This window comes from Equus quagga, chromosome 3 (assembly GCF_021613505.1).
Source record: "Equus quagga isolate Etosha38 chromosome 3, UCLA_HA_Equagga_1.0, whole genome shotgun sequence".
Taxonomy (NCBI): Eukaryota; Metazoa; Chordata; class Mammalia; order Perissodactyla; family Equidae; genus Equus; species Equus quagga.
In genome coordinates, this window is record NC_060269.1 from 144,071,474 (window position 1) to 144,084,666 (window position 13,193).

Consider the following 13,193-nt stretch of genomic DNA (forward strand, 5'->3'; position numbering starts at 1 on the left):
AATCCCCTGAAGATCACAGGTTTGTATCTCCAGGGACATCCCCAAGTACCTTTCCCATATATGACTTCTGGTTTAAAGCTGCAGGGGCCAGAAGTTTGGGGAGAACTTTGTTTTCCAGGGTCGGTTATTGCAGAAAACTTATTTTCTGTTTTTAAAGGTGTCCTAGACATGTTGAACAGCAGCCTTTCCCCCTGCAGCGAATGTCTGCAAAATGTAGTTGCTTTCAGCATTGTAGTCTGTCTGTATGATTCTCCTGGGCCTGGGGAGAGGCTGCCAGAAGTTTCAACTCTGCTAATTTCTTAGGTGGAGGATGTGCTGACCTTCTTCATGCTGTGTGTCCTAGCTGTGCTAATTTTGTTTTTCTGAGGAACAGCATGGAGGGATATGGTCTAGCTCAACTTTGAACCGCTCAAAACTAGCTTTGCCAAGCTAGTCTATTCCGTGTCAAATTTCACATCGAATGCAGACAGCAAGGGATGATGACATTCCAGGGATGGACCTTCCATCCTCCAAACTAAGTTCCAGGGTCATAAACAAATCTGGGGGATTTGGCTGTACAGTTGGAGCTAGACTGGTCCCTCATGGACAATTACCTCAAGATCAAGTTTTTAAACTTCAAAATTCAACCTCCTGTGACCTGAACTAGTCAGGAGAGTTGTTTTATCCTGCAGGTACCCCCATGGTGAGAAAACTCTACAGACGACTTTGTCTGTATTATGTTTTCTGGATCTCATTATCTCTCGACTTGGAAACTTCTCCAGCGTCATACCTAGTCAGCCCTTGTTTGTCCTTCAACAGTCACCCCAAGAATCCCCTCCTCCAGAAAGCCTCACTGGCACCTCCTCCCATCTCTGTCTGAGTTGGGTGTCCCTCCTCTGTGCTTCCATGGCACCTAGGGTCTACCGCCTTCATGGCATTTCCCACCCTTTGCTGTGAGTACTCAGCAGAAGCTGCTTGGGGGTACTTGGGCTGTGTCCTGTGCCAGGGCTTCACACACAGTATCTCATCCAAAGCTCAAGGGCAGTGTCATTGACCTCTTCATCCTGTAGATGAGGCAGTGGAAGGTTGCAGAGATTAAGGAACTTGCTCAAGGTCACACATCTAGTTAGCCACTGGTACTTTAGATTCAAATCAAGGTGGCCCAACTCCACATGGGCCTCTCCATGACTCCCCGGACTCCACATAGTCACGGACCATGGCATGTCCATCTTTGTGTCCCGAGCACCCAGCAGAGTGCTGGGCACACGGTGAGAACTCTAGAACTGACCAGCAGACTGATCTCATATGGACGTAAGCCACGCATAAGTCTGTCTGTCTTGTGAGGCTGCAAGTTCTTTAAGAGTGTGGGCCATTTTATAGCCAATGGCTAGTCAAAAACAAAGACTGTGGCACAGAACAACAAAAACAAAAAGGTATAGCAAACACAGCAGTGAGCATGTTTACCATATGTCAGGTACTGTTGGAAGAATTTTCCATCTATAATGTTTTTAATCTTGACAACAACCCTATGAGGCAAGTTCTCTCATAATGCCTATTTTACAGATGCAGGTACTGAAGCACAGAGAGTTTAGGTAATTTTCTCAAAGTTGCACAGTTCTTGTCTATGGTCTCAGACAGTCTATGGAAAGTAAATGCTTATCATGAAATATAAATGAAATACTGAGTGGGTGGCTTTCTGCACTTGGTTTGATAGCAATATAGTTTCTTCCTTATCCCCAAGTGCTCTTGGACTAAAGATTCGCTGAAGTGGAGGCTGAAGTCCAAGAGCCTTTCTCCCAGTTTGAGCTGGAGTTCCTGTGTGGGCATGTGGTGAAGAAGAGATGCCAGCGTTGTCCCTTCCTGTGCCTTTTAGACAAAAGAGGTAACACCATGGCCACAGGCATTAGAAAACTACTGCCATACTTCATATATTTAGTGACAAGAATAGAACAGGGAAGGAACAGAAAGTGCCAAGGACGTCGCCAAGGGATACAGCTTCTCTGGGGAGAATCAAAGGATAGCACAGCCCACAGAAATCTCAGAGGTCGCCCAACTTCATCCTCTCATTATGAAGAAGGAAAATAGGATCCAGAGAGGGGCTGACTTGGTTTCATCACACAGCAGCTGGGAGTGTTATCAGGAGTGCATCTCTGTGTTTGGCCCTATACAAACCTGATTTCATTAAATCCTCAAATAAACCTAGGAAATCTGAAAGACCACATTTCAGGTGAAGAATTCCAGATTCTGAATTCATTTGCCAAAGCTCTTGCACCTATTATGCATTTGAACCAAGGGATTTTGAAAACGTCTATTTTGTCTAGAGTTTCTTAAATTTCTAAGATGGAATAATTATTAGCATGAAACCAAATGCTCAACCATTGTGCTAGCCATAATAAAGAAAATTACTCAAAAGGCAATTAGTACAGTGTTGCTATAACAATAAAGAAGACTCCCTCACCTCCTGACTTCTTTTCTTTACCGAGTTATTTTTTTCAAGAGTTAAACACACTTAGTGCTTCCTTTTTAAATCATAGATTGGCATCTTTCACTTAATCTGGATGTCCAATCTGTCTCAAATACAGATGAGGGACAGTGACTTGTTTAACTTCAAAAAGGATGCAGCACAAGAAAGCCATCCCCATGATGGAGTGACCACTCCTTCCTAGAAGTGCTCTCTGTGAACCTGGATGTGCCTCAGGCCTTTGGTGAGCCGGCACACTCAGGGGGAGGTGGCTTCACTTCTCTCTGCAGACCACTTTTGCTCCTCTGCAGAAGGTAGGTTGGGCAGATGGTGGCTGAGGTCATACCTATTGCTGATCTTTTTGGAGCTCCTGGCTCTTTCCCTTGGTTGTCTTTGTTTGGCCCCATTCTCCAGGTTGGGACAACTCCCAATCCAGGGTGTGGAGGAGAAAGTGACTGTTTCCTGGGCTAAGGTAGTGGACTCTGGCATTTGCCCAGAGTATCTGGCTGAGCCAGGAATCTACTTTAGGTTGCCAATTTAGTAGGAACTTTTATCAGGGATGGAACAATCTCCAAAGATGGCATAGGGAGAAATTTAGCTTTATGAGAAAGGAGGAAGGACACTTCTCTCAGCACCATCCCTAAATGAACCAAGAGTTGGGTCTGCTCCAGGTCACTTTGAAAATCAAGGTTCTTACTAGCATTGTTGTACCACGGACTGTCTTCATGCTACAAGCTGATGGAAACAGTGAGAGAATGGGAATGTTCTCTGGAGGGGAAGGAGGAAGTGTGAGATATGTTTTCTGTCAACCTCATCCAGGATTTATTGAATGTTGTCTTCAAATCACTTAGCTTCTTCATATCTCAGATTCCTCAAGTCTCAAGAGGAAAGGATTTCATAGACCCTTTTGGTACTCCATAAGGAGGTTGTTAGAGGCCAATTAGTTTAAATCTGAAACCAGTTTGTGATTCTGGGACACTGTATGATATCAAAGCAAAGAGACCGATACTCCCTCATTTATGTAACGAAAATTCACAGACTACCTACCAGGTACAAGAACTTTTTCAAGGCACTGAATCATTACTGTTATGTTGTTTTATGTATTTAAATTATCTTGAGATCTTTAAACATATTTGGCTCTATCTGTTGTTTGGCTCTTACTCGCTGAAGGGAATTCAGGGCCCCAAATGACGCCATCTCTGTCTCTTGCTTTTTATTCAATTACGATGGTAACCTGGATAATACAAAATCTTTTCTAAGCCATCAGTCATAGCTGACAGCCTGGGCTGATTTCCTGAGACCCGTTTTTTCATTTCAGTAAGGTTAGACTCACGCCAAAGAGCTGCCGGGGCACAAAAGCATCATGAAAAAATTAATCTGTGACTTGTCATCAATGACAAAGCTATGGACAGCATAAGACATGCTCCCTCCTTCCTGTTCTGACTTTTCATATTGAGGGAGTGATCATAGGCTCCATCTGCACATGCATCCCAGGTCACGGGATGCGTGATCACTCCTGTTGGCATAGTGTCCCCTTTTACACAGCACACATATGTATGTGCTTCTGGGTGACACGCTCCGGTGGCCCCCAGAGGGTGTGGTTCAATCTTCATTTTCATCCCAGACCTGCTGTAAAAAGTTGAGTGCTAACCAAGTTCTCTGGAACACCACTCATCATTCCCATGGATGTTTTTTTCCATTAGCATTGTCAGCTATTATCCGCCAGGGAAGACCCGGCCACTTACTTGTCTTGGGGCTCAAAGAGTCACTTTGCTTTCCCAATTGGCTGCATAACTTCTTGAATGTTAGTCGTAATAAATTTGATAATCCATTTGTCCACTTAGCTACAATTATACTTTTACCCATGGTCTGAATTGTAGGTTAAGGAGACTTACGTTTTTTTGTAAAGGTTTGCATCAATGACTGAATTTAAATCTTTACAATTGATCTGAGCAGACAGCATTCTAAGATTGCTGTACTGCTTCCAAGACACTTTTAAGTCAGATCCTCAAGAAGACAGCAGGGATGCAATCACTCATCCACTTAAGCCTGTCAGGAAGGAAATTGCTTATGAGAGGAAGGAAACTGTTACATGAATTTCCATAAGCTTGTGGGCCAAGACTATTACATGTCACTACTTTTCAAATATTGAGGGGAAAAAAAACATCCTATCATTTCTCTGGCTAAATGCAACCTGCTCTTCTATTTACCCAATTCACTGAAGAAATTGTATTTAGCTGCTTAGAAAATTGCAAGACAATCTACCAGCAAATCTTGTACTGGATGTTATGTTTGCTCTGTGGGTATTGGCTCATTCCCCTTGCATTTGCTTTAACTCACTCTGCCAGATGGGGTTTGAAGTGCCTAGGGAGTAGAGAGGGTGAAGGGAAACATTCTCAATTAGTGGCTTCATTCACCTATTTAGGGAAGGAGATTGTGTCCTATAGTTTTAGCCTGTTATACATTCATTCTCCTTTTCAGGTAAAGTATCTCTTCCTTTTCAAAATCACTTTTCCCCACTCTGTGATCTGGGTACCCGGCTGTCTACTCAGAGATGCTATTCTGTTTCGTGCAGACCAATTAGAGTACCATCTTCCTCTGGCCACAATGTTTGGTTCAGAGATGGAAATATGAGCCAAGCAGGGCCAATCAGGGTCTTTACTGTGCTTCACTATGGGCACTATGAAAGACAAGGCCTCCTTCCACTAGCATTAGTAAGTTGGCGGTCCAAGGCTCTGTGTGGCCAACTTATCAATCATGTGAAGAAAACCTACGTGGGAATGAAGTCAAGCAGAGGAAAGTAGAGCTGGAGAGATGGAGAGAAGGCACAGCTTTGGCCTCCTCCCTTGAGCACTGACTTCATCAGCCAAGCCTGGCTTGAAACCATCCACAGAATCCACCCTTGGACAGAAGCTTGGTTATGAGGGCCATACAAAATCAACTCCACCTTTTATTAACATGGTTTGAATTAGATTTCTGTCAATTGCAATTGAAAGAGATATATCTGAAAACACCTATTATGTGCTAGGCAATTGGGTAGACACCTTTCTCTCTGTATTTCTCTTAATCCACACAGCATCCGTAGGCATGAAAGAATATCATTCCCATTTTACAGATAGTGCTACGGAGGTTCAGAGAGGAGTAAGAACCCACCCGTGTTCCCAGGACGAGTGAGTTGTGTATCCTGCTTCTCATCCAGGCTATCTAACCCAGCCAGAGTAGCTCTATGAGTCATTTTATCCTCACTAATTTACAGTTTCATCTCAGGAAATCCAACTAAATTGATGCGTGTTGTAAACAGGCACAAGCTGTAAGGAAATGGAGATGAGGCTGCCAAAGTGGACCCACACCTCATGTGCCAACTTCATTTTTGTACACTGACATTAAGTTTCTCCATGAGACTTCTATCTGACTGCATTTTACATGAAATTAATGAAAAATGCAACATTCTCTTTTTAAATTAGATTGGGGCAGCCTCATAAAATCTGTCTCGAGGAATTGTTTTTAAATGAGAGGGAGAAGAAATCATTTGAAACTAAAAAACCATTCCTGATTTCCTTCCATAATTGAATTAGGACAGATTAAGGTTATTTTACATTAGAAAAGACAGTTTTGAAGGTCCTCTTAGCAACAGGAGCATAAATCACAACTCGCTAAAAGCTCTTAGAGAGCTTATCTGTATCCTTTTGTGCCTACCTGATGCCATTTTTCTAGTATTTTGCCAGTAAACATTAATCTGGAAATAGAAAATGCTAAAATGGGTGTGTAGGCATACGCAGCATGCAGTCTACTTTCAAGTTTCATTTCAACAAAGGCCGCAGGAAAAAGACGATGGAAACTTCTAGATTCTGAAATTGCTCTATATGCTAATTAGCAAGCTACATTAAAAGTAATCCATTTTAGGTATCTAGAAATAAGAATAATGATAGCTACTTCAATGAGTATCTATTAGGCATTATTTACTAGGTACTTGACATTTCTTAAAATCCTTATAAAGAGGGGCTGGCCCCGTGGCCGAGTGGTTAAGTTTGTGCGCTCCGCTGCAGGCGGCCCAGTGTTTCGTTGGTTTGAATCCTGGGCGCGGACATAGCACTGCTCATCAAACCACGCTGAGGCAGCATCCCACATACCACAACTAGAAGGACCCACAGCAAAGAATATACAACTATGTACTAGGGGGCTTTGGAGAGAAAAAGGAAAAAAAAATAAAATCTTAAAAAAAAAAATCCTTATAAAGACCTTTCAAGGTAAGTATTATTGCCTTCATTTCTTGGATAAGGACATTAAGGTTCAGAAGGAGTAATTAAGTTTCCTCATCTCCCCGAAGTGAAGAAGGTAGGGTTCAATCCAAGATCATCTCTGATTTTAATGTCTGAGGTCTTTCTGCTTTGTCATGTGATCTCTCTGCCCAAGCACTGGACCTTGTCCCACCAAGTTCATTACTGAAAACATGATTTCCACACATAGTGTGTATATTGACAAAGGCATAAATTGATGGCATTGGGGCTGTCCAACTGTGACTTTCATCACCCTGCCTGTTGTTGGGCTGGATTAGGCTGCCCTGGCTGTCTGGTCAAATTCAGAGTCAAGGCATGGGCTTTGTCAGTAGACACATAGAGGTCAGAGTCCTATCTCTGCACTAGCTACCTGTTTAGCCTTGGGAAGCACACGCCCCTCTCTGGACATTGACTTCTTCATCTGTGAAATGCAGCTAGCCTACTGCTTCACACAGTGAGGAGAGAGTCCAATGAGACAACACATAAAGTCCTTAGCACAGAACCTGCTTCAGTGCAATAGGCTGAAAGCATTGTTGATATTTGACTGTTGACTGCTTTTAAGCCTCATCCCTCCTTTTTTCCCCTTCTGCCCCACATCTGGGCAAGCCGATAAGAAAGCCAGAGTGGTCCCTCCGGTGGAGCTGGTGGGAGATTCAAACTACAAACCTCTGAAATCCTCACCTAGCCCCACCTCCTAACCACAATAAAACCCTTAAGCCAGCCTCCTTTCCTTGCTCTCTCGAACCATTCTCAGACCGGCTTGGGAGACTTGCTCTGCTTTCCTTGGAAAATCTCATTATGTAAGTAACAAACCTTTTCAAACCATCTTGGTTTGTGTGTGACATCATCAGTCTCAATATCTGAACCAAATTTTGGGTTGGGGGGGACCCTTCTGTTTTTGCAGTGTGTCCATATCACACAGAGTATGTTAGCATTCCTTATCATTAAAAAGTTGAATTTTTGGCTTTTAGATTTCATGTAAGAGCATCATAGTTAATGGTATTTGACTTGAACTTATACATTTATTTGACAATAGTCACTCTAGAAGGAAAGGGTAATCACAGAATTGCTAGGGTTTTCAGAAATGCTGGTGGGAAGGGTCGTTTACTCCAGTAGAGGGCTTGCTCCCTCCAGTACATTTCTCCTAGGGAGGGAATTCAATCAATTCGAAGCTTCAGGGACCTCAGAGAAATTCCCTGTCTGAGTACAGAGCAGAATCATATACTCAGCTTTTGTATGTGCTGGAGGCAGCCCTTCTCATGTGGCCTTTCCTTTTCCAAGCAATGCTGGCATACAGATGAAGGAGAAGAGACACATCATGCCCGTCTGCCAAGTGCAGCTCCATTGCTCAGGAAAACCAGTTCCATGATGGGGTGACTGACCACTCCCTCAGAAGTGCTGTCTCTGTGAATCTGGAGATGCTGAGGGTCGTTGGGGAGCCAGGAGCATGCTCAGGGTATCATCTCAGCCACCGCGTGAGGTTGCTTCACCTCCCGTCTTGGCAGACCCCTTTTGCTCATCTGCAGAAGGTGGATTGGATAGATGGGGCCTGAGGTCACACCTATTGTTGATCTTCATGGAGCTTTTGGCTCTTTTCCTCAGATTGTTTCTGTTTGGCCCCCTTTTCCAGTTTGAAGAGACCCAGGCCTACAATGTGAAGGGGGAGGTGGATGTTCTTGGGCTGGGCGGGTGGGCTCTGGTATTTGCTTAGCATGTCTGGAAGTTGAGCCAAGAATCCACTGTAAGTTGTTGATTTAGTAGGAATTTTTAAAGGTCAAAATGAAGGTCAGGACAGAAGAGGTTTCCATTGTTACATCTGAGGAGGTTTAAACATATGAAAAGAGAAGAGAATAAGAGAAAAGACAAGGGGTAAACTAACGATAAAATCAAGAGCAGTTTGAGAATCAAAAGTTGGAGAATTAGTTAGAGGTGGATTGTTAAATTCACAGGCTCTTGTTAAGGTGAGCTGGTTAGTTCTTCCCTAATTCTCTCACTAAATGGACTGTCTCTGTATTGCATACCACATGGCTTAAAGCAAAAACAACTGGATAGATAATTCGCACTGTATTTTTCTCAGACAATGGATAAATGACCAGCCAAATATTGACAACTTAGCAAATCAGTTTCCTCAATTTTCCCTGAGCTCACCAGTTCTTACAAAGTTGTTGGGACAATAGAGCTGACCACTTTTCCTTCTCCAGAAGTTAGGCAAACATTCTAAGACGATTTTAATTGACTCCAAATCACCTGGCCAAACAGTGAATATAATTCTGCCCTCTGGACAATGTTTTTCTGATTTAAACATTGTTGAAATACAAGGAATAAAATTTATGTTTTTAGCTAAGTCAACACAGTAATGTGTGGAGATTTTATAAGCTCTGCATAAACAAAGGTATGATGTTTGGGTTCAGTGACAGAGCCAACAATATGAAACTTGGCTGCCGTGTGTTATTGTTTGTGTGCAAAGACTCATATTTCTTGAAACGATAAAATAAAGGATGCGAGTGTTCAAAAGCAGGTGAGCACACTCGAGTAAGATCTTTCAGGGTGAGCCAGCTTCCCCCCCACACAGATGCTGATTTGTTACTCAACAGGGATCTGGAAACAAGTGCTCAGCAGAAAGCCTGAGGGAGCAGAGGAGTGTCATTCCATGCAGAATCCAAGCCCTCCAGGACCCTTATGACAGTGGTGTGTCTCAGTAATGGACATAAATTGCCTTAGCACCTTTTCAAGAACTTGGCTTCAATGCAAAATTCTTTCTGAATGCCTTAAGTAATTTTTAAAATGCTGGTCCACTCCAAATTGTTTTTTCAAAATTTACTTTATATAGTATAATCACAAAAATAGCCATAAAAACATTAGTTTGGGGTATTTTTTTCCCAAAATATTTTTTTTTTCTCTCACTGGGGAGAGGAACCCATGGTGAAGACAGTGTGATTTAGACATTTTATGCCATTAGTTGTCTAGAAGTTTCTTTTTTCTTTCTTTCTTTTTTTGAGGGGGAGTGACAGGAGGACTGGCCCTGGGCTAACATCTGTTGCCAATCTTCCTCCTGTTGCTTGAGGAAGATTGTCGCTGAGCTGACATTCACTCCAATCCTCCTCTATTTTGTATGTGGGATGCTGCCACAGCATGGCTTGATGAGTGGTGTGTAGGTCTGTGCCCGGGATCTGGCAAACCCCAGGCTGCTGAAGCTGGGAGCGTGAACTCAACCACTACACCACTGGACCGGCCCCTAGATGCTTCTTTTTGACAATTGACTGTCTCACCATTTCCTCACCCTCCAGAATAAAGAGATTCGTGTGTGCATAGCTCTTAAATCTTTCCTTCTCCCTCCCTCCTGTTCTTCCTGTCTTCCTTTTCTTCTTTCTTCTTTTCTTCCTTCTTTCCTTTCTTCTGCCTCTCTTTTAAAAAATAATAATTGGGGTTCTACTAGGTGTCAGACTATGGCCTAAACCAAATTGGTTGGTTAATCAAAATAGTGAAGGATTCAGTTTATTGTTGAGTAGCTGAAAACGGAAGAAAAAATCAACCAACACAAAATAGAATGCTGTCACTACTCTAAGACAGGGAGGTGAAACAGTGAAGTGATCAGGCTCATGGCCACTGTTGTTGACCATCCCCTCCAACTACAGTCCTATTGATAACCTTCCCTCTCAGGCAGACTTCTCAAACCAGTTGTCTATAATCACCATTTCAATTTCCTGGTCAGCCACTTTAGTATGGCTTGGGCCATCATTACTCACCAGAAGAACTCTTGCTAAAAGTCACCAATGGCCTCTAAGCGGCTAAATCCAAAGGATATTTTTCAATTATGATCTTACTTGACATCAGAAGAATTCCACATTCTTGAACCAATCTCTTCCTTTTGTTTTTAATGATACAATATATTCCTTGTTTTGGATATTCTCTGCAGGCTTATTCTCCTCTTCCTGTCCCTTACAAATTGGAGCTCATTAAACTCCATCATAGATCAATTCCTTAGATCATTTCCTTAGTCTCTCCTTAAACAACTTTATTATCTACATGGCTTCAATTTCATCATCTGCATGTTGGTGACTCACACATGTTTATCAGGCAAGGTCTCCCTTCTAACTCTCCACTCAACCTCTCCTCTAGGATGGTTCAAAAGCATCTTACACTCACTGTGTCCAAAGCCGAACTCATGATTTCACCTTCTGCTTTCTGACCTAAGCCCCTTCCACTGTTTTGCTTTCAATGAATGACAACAGTCTTTCCAGATCAGTCACAAATCTAGGGTCATCCTTGACAGTCCTATTTCTACTCAGCAAATAGAATGATTTTGTCTCCTAAATACCTCTCAACACTGTACACTTCTGTTGTCACTACTACCCTTTCTGTTCTTTTCTCAGTTCACCCCAAATAATTGTTCAAATTGCAGCAGAAGCAACTCATCCTTAGAGAAAGAGCCTTTTCTCACCTCCCAGACTAGGCAAGGTTCAAATGTACTTTCCACAGTCCTGCTCCCCTTTCTTCACTCATCACAGTTTCCAACTACACATTGGGTTTTATGATTATTTGATTGACATCTCTCTCCTCCACCATAGCATAAAGCTTGCTTGATCTTGCCCTCATTGTATTCTCAGTATTCTAGAACTGTACCTAGGACCTAATAGTCACGTAAATATTGTTGTTTAATGTAATGGATAGAATTCCTGGCTTTTCCATTTACTGCCTGTGTGCACTTAAGTGTGTTCTTTTGCCTTCCTCAAGTCTCTGTTTGCTCACTTGTGAAGCAAAGATAGAATTTCACACTCTTAGGATTGACATGAGGTTTATGTGAGATAGTGTATTTGAAATTTTTCTCAGTACCGTGTTTTGTTAAGCACTCAGGAAATGGCTGCACACCCCACATATGAAATATGGGTATATTATCAAGCAGAATTATTTTGGAGTTCAAATGAGGGAGAACGCTCATCTGATTCCAAGTTTACAACTTGGAGTCTTTGGAGAAAGAAAGTCCTGTTGGAAGATCAAGTGCGGTTAAGATTATCTTTAAAATATGCTGTGGGGAACTGGATATGGGGTCATGGGCCTCCAAACAAATTCAGAGCGGTCACCACTCAGATGGAAGGACAGTGAAGATGGTGGCTGAGAAAGCAGGGTTCAGGGATGCCTGGGTCGTACTGTTATTCAACTACCTAAAAATAGGGAGGACTTGACCTGTAACTAACCAGTTTTACAGACAGTCAGAGATACATAGGAGTTACTTTGCACTTTTGCATTTCTTACCAGGCAGGCATACTTCCAGGGTTCCCGTAACAGTCAGGAGGGACGGGAGGGTTTTGACTCTTGTCCCTCCTACCAGCACCCAATGAGAAGGGCAGAACCTTGAATCCTGTGCTCATTAATATCCATGTCGGGGAGTGGGATGCTGTCCCTCCAACTGGGAATGTGCTGTGATGCCTCCCGCTTTGAGAATTTTTCCCCCTGCAGAAAACTTTCTATGTCCTTTGCCACTAAATAAACATTACGACCTCTGACTCTCGTGTTGGGCTCTTCTTCTAATTACGTTATGATGTGTTGTCCATATCGTTGGATAGGACTAGAACCTCCATATTACAGGAGCAAACATTCTAGGTGGAAGGGACTGTATGCATAAAAGCATGAAGGCAGGAAGATCAGAGTACATTGGCGGAATGATAAATAGTAATCCTTGTCATCGAAAGTGTGACATTCATGGAGGGAGTAAAGGAAGCTAAATGGGGAAGAAAATTTGGCACAAGGTCAAGAGAGTCCTAAACCTCTGTCCAGGAGATTCTCTTCTTATTTTCTTCAGGACATACAGAGTCATTCAAGACTTTTAAGCAGATTACTGTCCAAATAACTTAGATTTATCAAGATTGAGGCAGCATAACAGTTAATAGCTCGTTCTTTGGAGTCAGACTACCTGGGTTCAAATCCCAGCTCTGCTGCTTACTTGCTGGAAGACCTTGGGCAGTGTACCTGTACAATCCATACCTCAGCTTTTTCACCTGTAAAATGGAGATAACACTTGTACTTATCTCATGGGGTTCTTGTCAGGATCATGAAATAATAGATGTAGAGTGCTCAGAAGAGTACCTGCCTCTGAGTAAGCTCTTAAGGAATATTAACTATTATAAAAGAGAAATTTCATTCTCTTGGCAGGAAGTAACAAATCCTTTTACGCAGGAGAGCTACGTTGTTGAAGGAAATGCTTTGATAAGCTCCGTTAAAGCTGAGCACCCAGGACCTCTGCGATTGTGGACATTGAGGCTTCCCAGAAAGGAGAGATCCATATTAATAGCAAAAGAGTAAACAGAGAAAAGACAAGCTTGAGGAAGAAAGCAGATGAGTTCAGCTTTGGATTTGTTGAGCTTGTGTTGCCTTTGTGACGCGCAAACAGGAACATGCATCTAGCACTGAGGAGCAAGTTGGGGGCTAGAACTAAGGAAGTGTACAAAGTACCTGCAAAATAGTCTTATTTGAAGTTT

General features: G+C 42.6%; 1 long non-coding RNA gene across 1 annotated transcript in view; it reads left to right on the top strand.

Moving 5' to 3' along the window:
* Positions 1–13,193, top strand: part of LOC124237512 (uncharacterized) — a 71,866-nt gene that overhangs the window by 34,889 nt on the left and 23,784 nt on the right. The gene's annotated exons all lie outside the window — the stretch shown is intronic.